The sequence below is a fragment of the Octopus bimaculoides genome, chromosome 25 (assembly GCF_046866305.1).
Source record: "Octopus bimaculoides isolate indiv1 chromosome 25, ASM4686630v1, whole genome shotgun sequence".
In the NCBI taxonomy this organism is placed as follows: Eukaryota; Metazoa; Mollusca; class Cephalopoda; order Octopoda; family Octopodidae; genus Octopus; species Octopus bimaculoides.
This window is the reverse complement of record NC_142952.1, coordinates 24409830-24422329: the sequence shown is the minus strand read 5'-3', so window position 1 is coordinate 24422329 and position 12500 is coordinate 24409830.

Sequence of the window (12500 nt, the reverse complement as noted above, 5' to 3'; positions counted from 1 at the left end):
TCCCAAAGTATAGTGACATCAGTTCCATCGCAGTACCTCAGATAATTTCCTCAATCCATCTTCTCCGTCCCATGGGGGTAGGTCATGGGAATAAGGTCCCCAGGTACCTCTTTTATAGGGTCATATCAGAAGCGAGTGTCATAAGATTTTTCCACCTGGATTCTTAACCATTTCATTCTTGGCCTACCCGAGGTCACCTGTTGGTTGGCTCAGCTTGAAAAACCTGTGTAGTGATTCCTTCCTATGTCATTCTAAGTACGTCCGTAGTACCAGAGTTGTGTACCTTTCCACTGCAGAGATGTAGCTACTGAACCTGGAGAGACTCCCTGATCTCCGAGCTACGCACCTTTTCAGGTAACGTTACTCCACATGTCCTAATCCTTGGTAGAAGCCCAATTTCGACCGCTAAAGAAATTCAAGAACGAAATTTAGAAGACAGTAATATAAAAATATATTCAATCAATTTTTTTCTAAATATCATGTATCTAAGCCTAATCTAAAATAGAAATTGCACAACATTTACTTGAAAATAATATTATTTTCAAAGAAAAGAAAAAAATTATTTCTCAAGTGTTAAATAAATATATTTCGCAATGTTTCATTTCTGTATTTATTTACTTTTTATAAACGTTCATTCTTTATTTTATTTTTCTTCGTTTTCTTTATGTGGGTGAGCGCGGTGTTTGAACTTCTGGTGTGCGTATAAATGTGTGTGTGTGTGTGTTGTTTTTTCTTTCTTTTATTTTCACTTGTTTCAGTCATTGGACACCGGCCATACAGAAGCACCACATTGAAAGGTTTTAGTCGAACAAATTGTCGTTAGTACTTGTTTTTTAAGATTGGTATTTATTCTATCGGTCTACATTGCCTAACCGCTAGGTTACAGGGACGTAAATAAGCCAACACCCGTTGTCAAGCAGTGTGGATCAACCATGCACACACACATGCATACATACATACATACATACATACATACATACATACATACATACATATGGCTGTCTACCACATTCATTTAGAAGACACCCTGTACAAGGTGGCATGCAGTGGAACTGAACCTGGAACCATGTAGTTAGGAAACAAATATATATTCAATTTTTATTTATTTGCTTATTCTTTGCAAAGATCTTAAAATTTCTAGTCATAGTTAATCATGTGTAGCACCGTTTCGTTCTTATTAGAAATTATCAGCATGATGTAACCAGAGGCAAATAAAACAATTAAGATAAACTAATTTTTAGGAAGCGAGAATTTTGTACAGACGGAAAATAATTAGGGTTTAAAAGATATTCTTGGTTTAAGCTGTCAGAATTACTGTCCAGTTTTATAGTTGATCATTTCATCTTTGATAGAATGCAGTTTCTTTTGCATTATACACACCACCTCAGGGAAAAAGTGCTTCTCAGTGACAAGCTTGACATATTTATCCACAATCTCAGCAACCTCTTCATGCTTTGCAGACAGCTTTTCTCCACATTTCATTGTAGGAAAATCCATGCTGTTTCTGGAATATTTGAAGCCATCCGGCATTATAACACCGATTTTCACTCAAATATTATGAACATTTGAAAAACCGATATCATAGATTTCACAGAGGTTACACACTAAGACGTTGTAGTCCAGAATTTTCAATTGTTCAATTTGGCCTTAAAACGGCACGGAGAGATCAAGGTGGCCATCTGATAGAATCATTATTGCGTCGGACAAAATATTACCGGCATTTTTTTTACTATGTTCTAAGTTCGGATTCCGCCAAAGTCGACTTCCCCTTTTATCCTTTCGAGATCGATAAAATAGGCATCAGTTGAGCACTGGGTTAGATGTAAGCGTTTGGCCTTCTCCACCCCCACCCCCACCCGCCCACTTCCGCACAAAATTCTGGGTCTTTAGCCTATAGAAGATAAGTTGTATAGATTGGTGTTTGACGACACCACTGACAGTTAGATATCTTCTTAGGAGCCATGGCTAGGATCACATTTGAGCAAAATAAGCTAAAATCACATATAATCGACTTAAACCTTTCCAATCGCAATGAGGACATCTTAAAGAGCGTGGCTGCATCCAAAGCCATTTACGAGTCACTGAATAAGAGTGTCAGCAACAAGAATTTCAAGTTTTTGCTTGTAAATATTCCGTATTACAGAAGGTATCGGAAATACGGTATTCCACCTATATATATATATATATATATATATATATATATATATATATATATATATATATATATATATATATATATATATAATTTATATATATAAATTCATGCACACACATAGTTCAATTTTAAAGAAAAACAAAAGGCGAAAGCAGGTGTAGGAACAACAAGTAGGTGTATTAGCTCGGGGGAAATGGAAAAGTCGTTTACGTTTCGAGCCTACGCTCTTCGACGGAAAGGAATAAGAGGAGAAAAATGGACAGAGAGAAAAACTGTGTAGAGTTCAGTGTGTGTGTGTGTGTGTGTGTGTGTGTGTGTGTGTGTGTGTGTGTGTGTGTTTTAATGTATACTATTGTATATATGTGTGCGTGAATGTAAACACACACACAAAGACATATGTGTATACATGTTCATGTCTATATATATATATATATATATATATATATATATATAGAGAGAGAGAGAGAGAGAGAGAGAGAGAGAGAGAGAGAGAGAGAGAGAGATAGAATGTACATTTAAACACATAAGAGGTATCCATCATAGGATTCCTTGCACGCTAGAAGGAACAGCTAAATCCAAACCACTATTAAGGATAAATTTCGTAGGGAATGAAAAATAAAAACATTTACCATCTATCTCCTGAACCATGGTTTCAGCTTTTTTTTTTTAGCAAATACAATAATTTGTCAGGCGAAATCTTCGTCAGAAGGTACACCTAGATTAAACATATAAGCACGAGGAATCCAGCATATGCCCCGTGCTTATACATTGTAATTCAGCTGCGCGGTAGTTTTGAAAAATTATGTATTTAAATGTACACTGTATTTATATGAATAATATATAGTTTATTGACTAAATTTTTTTTACACACTAGGCCACAGGTAGTAGAAATTTCCAATATTTCTTATTACCCTGATATTATTAATTATTGATATATATAAATATATATATACACGCACATGCGAACACACCATACACATATTCATATACAAAGTACAAATATATGTATACACACACCTAACCACACGCACACCCACCACACCACACACACACCTAACCAGTGGCAGTGAGAATTTTTACATATCTGAACATCTGTTTAAAATTTAAACATCAAAACAATAACGTCTTTTGCTTTTGCTGACAAATTTATTCTTCTAATTTTACTTGATTCTGTGTCTCATTTTCTGAGGATTTTTTTTTTTTTCAAATATTTTTATTGGATTAGCAACGCGTTGTAGATAAGGCTGTTATTGTATTTGATGATGATGATGATGATGATGATGATGACGAAGATTATGTTGTTGTTGTTGCTGTAAAAGATGTTGACGTTTATTGGTTTTCAATGTTTTTTGTAGTTTCCCAACAACATCTTGCAAGACATCGCAGAAACGTCTGTGCATGGTCGATTTGTCTTGTTAAAGGTAGCAGCCAAATCTCCTTCAAATGACACGCTGAAAGGTTATTAGTAACAAAAATGCTGGATAATATGACTTTTAGATATGCTGCGTGTAAAAAAATCTAACAAAACTGAAGAGATGGTCACGGTAAGAATACATTTTGAATATAGAAATTACTAGATCAAAGCTAGCCTGGAGCTAAAAATTCATATCGGCAAATACTCACCACCACCATCATTACTACTACTACTACTACTACTACTACTACTACTACTACTACTACTACTACAACTAGCAATAGTAGTAGCAGCAGCAGGAGTAACAACCAAGGCTTAAAGAAGCCCTCTTCCCTCTGATAAGATTTATCTTCATGAAGATGTTCTCTGCCGTTTTTGTTCTCGGGGCATTCATTCTCATCTTCATCATCATCATCATCATCATTATTATTATTATTATTATTATCATTATTATTATTATTATTATTATGATTGTTATTGCTGTTGTTGTTGTTGTTATCATCATTATTATTATTATTATTTATTTATTTATCTATTTACTGTGCCCGACAAAATTCTTAGGGCATTTCTTCTGACTTTAAGTTCTGAGTTCAAATTCCTCTGAGGTTGAATTTGCCTTTCATCCCTTCAGGGTCGATAAAATAAGTACTAGTTGAATAGTGGGATCGATGTAAGCGGCTTACTCCCGACCCCGAAATTGCTGGCTTTGTGCCAAAATTTGAAACCATTCTTAATTACTGGTTATTCTCTATTTGAAAGCAGCCAATGACAAATCACCAAAGGTTTCAAGTATTGCCTTCTCCTGTGACTCACAGAGATAATACACTCAATAGAATGCGAGCCGTACCCAACAATACTGTCCTCTGGATCACCTCGAGCCTGGCAGAAGCTCCTATATTCTTTCTGGTGGCTCGAGCTTGGCCACACAGATTTTGTTCACTTAATTCAAATAGGCCCCTGCCGCTCTATCATTTCTCAGATTACCCAGAAAGTAGCACTCCATTAGAGACACATTCATTTCTTTCGTCCACATTCTTTTAGCAGTTGCTTGATGACGACTGGGCCCACGCTGCTCCCCCCGTGTGACACCCGCCGGGCGAGAGACCTTCACAAGATATTCCAGCCTCACTCACGCCATTCTCATTTGGAGTCTTTATTTCAAGAACATCGTCCTTATATACCGATACGAATCCTTCCCATTAATGTCCCACAACGTCTCTATCTTCCGCTCTAGCATAACCACCACCACCACCACCACCACCACTACTACTACTACTACTACTACTACTACTACTACTAAATACACCTTTTACTACCACAACCACTACTACAAACACCACCACTATCACTACTATCACCACGACTACCATCCATCTCAGCCACTACCACCACAACTAGAACCACCACTACTACCGCCACCGCCACCACTACCACCACCACCACTACCACCACCACCACTACCATCGCCACCACTAGCACCGCCACCACTACTGCTATCATCACCACCACTACTACTACCAACATCCACCACTACCAAACTACTATCCCCGCGACTACTACACCACCACCATCGCTACTACCACCACCACTACTACTGCTGCTGCTGCTGCTACTACTACTACCACCATCGCTACGTTCCTCACTGCTATCACCACCACGACGATAACCACAACCACCACCACCGCCACCACTACTACGACGACTACGACGGCGACGACGACGACTTCATAGAAATCTAAACGAGGTTTTTTTTGTTTTGACAGTTTTATTTCCTTGAGTGAGTCTTTGACAAGAGATTGCGAAACGCAACGCAAAAATGATACAAGAATATATAAAAAAAGAAACACCAAAAACAACATATTTGATATTAATGAACAAAAAATCAGTAACATCATTCCTCTGTCTTAACACTTTACAGACGTGTGGTCTCATGTTTTGTGTTTTACGCGTTTTTTTAATTAGTTTTTTTTTTGTTTTTTTCGTTTTGTTATATATAATCTTATTCTATTGGCGCATGTATAGCTGTGTGGTTAGAAAGCTCGCTTTTGTAACCACGTGGTTTTAGTTTAGTCCCACTGCGTGGCATCTTGGGCGAGTGTCTTCTGCTATAGCCTCAGGTCAAACAATGCCTTGCGAGTGAATTTCGTAGTTTGATACACGGAATCTGTGTGGAGAGCCATTGTGTGTGTATATGCATGCATTCATACATACATAAATACATACAGACAGACAGACAGACAGACAGGCAGGGAGACAGACAGGGAGACAGATAAATAGATAGATATATGTGTGTGTGTGTATGTATATTTATATGTGTATGTAAATGTATATATGTATATGTCTGTGTTTGCGTTTGTTCCACCCCACCGTATGACTACCGGTATCGGTTTGCTTAAATCATCGCAACTTAGCAGTTTGGCAAAAAGGGACTGATAGAATGAGTACTGGCGTCAATTTGCTCGGCTAAACTACTCGAGGCGTTGCCTCAGCATAACATCAGTGCAATGATTCAAACAAGCAAAAAGATATATACATGCATATAAGTGCGAATATATGTAAGTAGCTGTGTACGCATCTCCATATGTATAGACACTATGTAGTTAAATAGGGAAAAGTTTACCTTGCAAAGATAAGGTCTTGAGTTCGATCCTACAGCGAGAGCATCTTTGTCAATTCCCATTGTTACAGTAGTGAAATGAAAAAAGATAAAGCTATAGATTTATAAGGCCGGTATCCCGGATTTTGTGGCGTATATATTTTCTCTCTGGACGGGACGCCGGTCCGTCGCAGAATTACTCATTTTTGTCAGTTGAAAGAACTGGAGCAACGTAAAATGAAGTATTTTGCTCAGAAGATTTAAATCTTGTTTCCCAACTTGTCCTATTTCCAGGCTTGTATTCTTCTCAAATCTTGTCTTAAAGTCTTCCTTTTATCTTCTAAACTTCCTTTCCATATCTGCCCCTTCTTATTGTTTTCTTAAGGAATGCCTATTCTTCTAGTAACACCACGCATCACCCGCTCAAGTAATCGAAACCACAAACATATGATCATGAGTCCAACACCCTAACCACTAAGCTTCGTGCCTCTGCCGCGAATGGAATTAGGTAAACGGAAATTGTTTCTAAACCCGTCGCATATTTTCTAGCAGTAATAACAACGGGTCCAGCTTTGCCACGCTGGTTATGTCTGTGAGTTACGTCAACGTTACACATGCCAGTAAAGTACTTAGTCACTGAACATGCTAATTCAATGACTAGGATGTTCATTAACAGAAATGACTAAAAACGCATCGGCGAATCCGACGAAGAACTAAAATAACTAATTATGAATTTATGCATATATGTATGTGTGTGCGTGCGTGTGCGTGTGTGAATGTGTATGTGTTTCTATGTGTGTATATACGTGTGTGCGCTTTGTGTGAAAGTATGCATAAAATAACAAACGCCACAAAATGATTAGAGCAATATTTTGCCAAGTCAAGGGTCACATAACACACTCGTGATTGACTAATTAAACCAATATAACTAATTTGAGACATTGCTCAAACGAAATTAGACACAAACACACGCCCACACACACACACACACACACACACACACACACATTCATATGTATTTATGTATACGTATATAGCCATACATATATGAGTATATATATATATATATATATATATATATATATATATATATATATATACTTATACACACGTATACATACATACATATATATATATATATATATATATATATATATATATATACTTATACACACGTATACATACATATAGACAGATAAACACATACATACAAAGCCAGATAGATAGATAGATAGATAGATAGATAGATAGATAGATAGATAGATAGATAGATACATTTCTTTTATTAGCCACACAGGGCTCAACGAAGATGGGACAAATACAATGTAGAGCCTTTCCCCTTGGGAGGGGGAAGGAAGGAAAAAAAAAAAAAAAAATTTGGTGGTGTCGATCAAAAGGGATCGTAGGAAGGGAAAAAGGGGCAGTTCGATCAAAAGGGATCGAAAAAAAAAGAAAAGGAAAGGCCGATCAATAGGGATCGTGTATCACACAGTAATGTTCTCGTGTAAAAAGAGGGGAGGACAGTTTAGGTTTAGCCGTGGAAGGAAAAGCCTACGGAAAAGACCACGGTAACCTTGGTCAATATTCTCATTGAAGAAACTATAACAGTAAGTGACTCTCTTTTGCCTTTTTGTTTTATTTTTTTTTCTTGTTCATAGGGTTATGCTCAAGATGGCTCCGTCGTTCACACGTGCCATCCTTGCTACATTCACCCATCTTTTTTTGAAGCATTCACTAGACAAGACTTCCCTTTCTACTCTCAACTTCCTCTTCAGGTGATACTTGAAGAAGTTGATGAGAGATTGCCCAGAGAGGAAAGTCTTTGTCTCTAGACCTTTCAGACGCGTCCACCATACACATTCTTTCGCCATAGCCACAAGTACGATGAAAATAGCTCTTCCTTCCCGTTTAAAGGAAGGAGGCGCGACAATATTCACGATAGACTCGGCTGATAGACCGACTCGTCCCACACGCGATAGCAGTTGTTCGACGTAAGCCCACAGCTCGGAAATGGTGGGACACTGTACGAGTGCGTGCAGAACGGTTTCGTCGCTCTGCCGGCATCTCGGACAGGTCGGCCCCGTGTTTCTCGAGCCATGCCTGTAGAGCTTATCCCGAACGGGTAGTGCTTCTCGATAGCACTGCCAGGCCAGGGATCTCTGGAAGTTGTCCATAGGTCCCGGCCCGAAGGTCGTCTTAAACAGGCGGGTCAGGTATTCCTCGTCGACGCCCAGGTTCGCCCCGAGATCGTCGTCGTACCTTCCCTCCACTAATCCACTATAGAATGCGTTAGTTGTGATGCAGTCGCTCAAGGTTGACCCGGGTTGTTGGAGTTGCCGAAGAGCAGCGCGACACTCGCGGTGCCATTCGCCCTTCCTCGGCCTCTTCTTGATCCATGACTGCAGTTCGGTCATGGAGACGAGCTGCGGGAAAGCGCGCCGCACAAACGGCGACCACACCTGTTCACCGCTGTCTACGTAGAGCCGGAGATGTCGCAGTCTCAGCGCGTGTCTGCGCATCATCAACCACGGCATGCCCAGTCCTCCTTTTAACGGGTGTTGGCAGCAAACGGATCGCCTAACCATCGGAACGCTTCCTTTCCACAAGAAGCGGAAGAGGATGCGCTCCAGTTTGGTGATGGTAGGGTCGGGACAAGGAACGACGGTCAGGCGGTAGTAGATGACGGACGCGATGTACGTGTTCGCCACCTCCGCCCGACCTTTCAGGGAAAGCTTCCTCTCGGCCCATTGCCGGGCTAGAGTGGCCACCCTTCTCGTTATCTCGTCCCAGTTCTTCTCCGTTTGGAGGTCTGGACCAAACCAGACCCCGAGCATCTCAACCGGACCGTCAGTCCAACGTCCCACGACGGAGGCGCTACTTGACGGCATGGGGTTGCTTCTCCAGGTGCCGAGCCGCAAGCCCACTGACTTATCCCGGTTGATTTTCGCTCCCGTTACCGCTTCGTATTCTCTCAGTGTCTCGCCGACAAGCTCGATGTGCTTTTGGCTAGACACTATGACGGTGACGTCGTCCGCGTATGACGACACGCTCGTCCCGCATCCCAACTCTCGCGGGATGCCCCTCAGCGTCGCCAGCTTCCGCAGTAGTGGCTCGAGAGTCAACACGTACAGAAGCGACGAGAGGGGGCATCCCTGACGGACCGAACGTGCAATGTCGAAGGGTCTTGATAGATGCCCATTGACGCGAACTACCGAACGGATGCCTCTGTACAAGGCAGCAATCCAGCCGCGGAAAATGGGACCGAAGCCGGCTGCTATGAGGACAGCCTCCAAGTATTGATGGTCTACCCTATCGAAAGCTTTCGATTGATCTAAATTGATCAGGGCCCCACCCATGCCAGGTTCCTTAACTACCCTCTCTATGATGTAGCGCATCAGATGGAGGTTGTCATGGATGCTCCTGCCCGGCACCGCGCACGTTTGCGCCTTGCCGATCAGTTTCTCGATGACAAGCGCCAACCGCTTGGCTAACACCTTGGCCAAAATTTTCAAGTCTGCATTGAGCAGAGTGATGGGCCTAAAGTTATCTATGACGTCCCCCTTGTTTGGATCTTTCTTCAGCAGCGTTACGGCTCCTCGACTCACAAAACCGGGAATGCTCCCGTTTTGCTGCCAGTTGCAGTACACGGCCGCCAAGACGTCTCCAAACAAGTCTGGCTTACAGTTGTAAAGCTCGTAGGGCAGACCATCCAAACCCGGAGATTTGTCCCTCGAGCATCCCGCCATCGCGTCCCTCACTTCCGCCGCCGTGATGGCACCTTCGCAGCACTCCGCCTCTCTTGCCGAGAGTCGTGGCAGGCTGTGCAGGTAGGCACTGAAGTCCACCCTGCGTTCTCGCTCGCCATTCGTCCCAAACAGTCGAGCAAAGTGCCGCTGAAAGGCCTCACACATTTTGCTTGGCTCGAGCAGTTCGCGCCCCTGTTCGTCCACCAGAGACCGAATGGTGGCTTTGTTGCCCTGTTGCGCCTCCGCCACCCGGGCCTCTCGTGCGGCTCCAACACCTTCGTTTCTTAGAGCACGCATCCTAGCCCTGACAACGCACCCTTCGTGTTTGGCGTTGAAGTGTTGGTCAAGGGACAACCTCGCCGCCAAAACGTCGGATGCGATGCCACTTCTAATTGCCTCTTCTAGCTTCTTAACTAGTTCACCCTCTACTCTGTTTCTGTCTATGGCTAGTGCTTTGCTATACCTAACCGCTTCTGCTTTTATTGCTCTCTTGAGGGCAAACCACCATTTGTTATTGATGATGGCTCCTGTCAAAGCCCTCTTTACTAACGTGCTAATCCGGTCTCTGAAAACTGGTCTCGACGGGAAAGACGCGTTTAGTTTCCAGTAACCGGAGCCCTGCCTATGTGTCTTATCTAAGTCTAGCGTACACGTCACAAGTTTGTGATCCGTGTAGCTGACTATGTGAAATTGTGGACACCCTATGCTATCTCTATCTACTCTCCTACACAGTATTCTATCTAGATACGATCTCGACGACCCGATGCGGTTTGTCCATGTCCACATTGGCGCATTCGGGTAATCGAGTCGGTACCTGTCAGACAGTTGAAAGCGTCTGAGCAGGTCTTTGAGGCATTTGCATCCCCGTCTATTCCTATCTCTGCCCACATAGTCTAGATGCGTGTCCAAGGTAGCATTCCAATCCCCCACTAAAAGTAAAGGACGAGACGTTCCTAGGAATACTTCTAGACGTCGAAAGAAATCCGGCCTACCTGTTAAAGGTGGTGCGTATACTGATATGAGTCGAAAAGCACACCCATCGCTGCCATCGACATCCAGAACAACCAATCTACCCTCCGGGTCTATGAATACTGTCTTTACTTCGAGATCCAGACTCTTGCGAAAGAGTACCGCCGTGCCACTACCGCCCATTCTCGGCAGACAGGGAGAAAAATAAATGTTAAACTGTCTGCCAAACATGGACGATAGGGCCCGCGGATCATGGAGTCTGGTCTCGCTTATGGCTATGATTTCTAGTTTATGTGACTTTATGTCATTTAGGAGGTACCCTTGTTTCCAAGGGGACCCCAAGCCACGCGCATTTACACAACCAATCTTGAGCATCATTTTGATTTGAGTGTTAAAGTTTTATAAAGAGAGTCACTTACCGTTTGAGAGTTTTTGTGTCTCCTCCTTCGGGTTTTCTTCGAGATCACTATATAGTTTTTTCGCCAGGTATTTTTGGCATTTGCCAACTGCCTTTGGAAAAATAGATTTTAGTGTGTGGTGCAGGGTTGGTGTTATGTGTAGTATTTTGATGTGTTCTGGCGGTGTTGTGTATGGGTGGTTGCTGGTTTTTATGTCTTCGTTTGTTATGTTTGTTTTTGTGTTGATGTATTCCATCAACTCTGAGTTTTTTGTGTTGATGGCAGTGAGCATTGTGTGTGTACTTGCTTTTGGGGTTTTGTTGCTTGTGTTGTAGTTGTGTGTGCTTGTGTTGGTGTCTGGAGTGTTTTCGGGAGTTGTGTATCTCCCTGCTTTGTTTGTGTTTGCTTTTCTTTTCTTGCTCCTCTTCCTCCTTCCTTTCTGGGCTATTTGCCATTCCTCATTACTTTCATCTTCCGACGAAGGTTCTGAGGAATCGGAAGGGGGTAGGGGCAAATTGTGAGCGTCTGTGTGTGCTTGTGTGAGTGGTTGTGTTGCTGTTTTTGTTGGTGCTGATGGCTTGTTATTTGTGTGAGGTGTGTGTGATGTGGGGGAGGGGGAAACAGTCTTGGAATTTTCTTTCTTTTCCCCTGCTTCCTCACTTGTTGTTTTTGCAGATGCTGTTGTCTTCTCAGTTGCCAGTGTTGCTTGTGTTTCTCTTGTTTTGATTGTTGATGGTGGTGTTGGTAGTAGGGTTTTTTTTCCGGGTTTTGGTGGTTGCCCTTGTTGCTTTTTTTGGTTGGCGGCGGTTGGGCAACTGTCCTTGAGGTGTGCCTCGCTGCCGCATACATAACAACGTGGCCGCCTTCCTTCCACCACTACATATAACTTGTGGTCCTTTGCCAGTTGGATGTGTGTGGGGATCTTTTGGCACTCCTCTTCAGTGATGTGGAGGAGGACTTCGACTTTTTTTCCCCCTTCCCAGTTTTTCTCCTCTGCAGTAGCAATTTCTAATATATTTGCCTCCTCCATTTCGAGGCATATAGAACCTACTATCCACTGTGTTTCCACTTGTGAAGGGACATTCTTTACTGTCACCTTCGTCACTCTCTGTCCAAGATAACTCGGTATCATCACCAAGTCATCTGTGTGGAGAGAGAGTGTTGAAAATTCCTTCGCTAACTGTTCGCTCTTAAAGCGTACTAGGACCGTGGCAAATTTTCG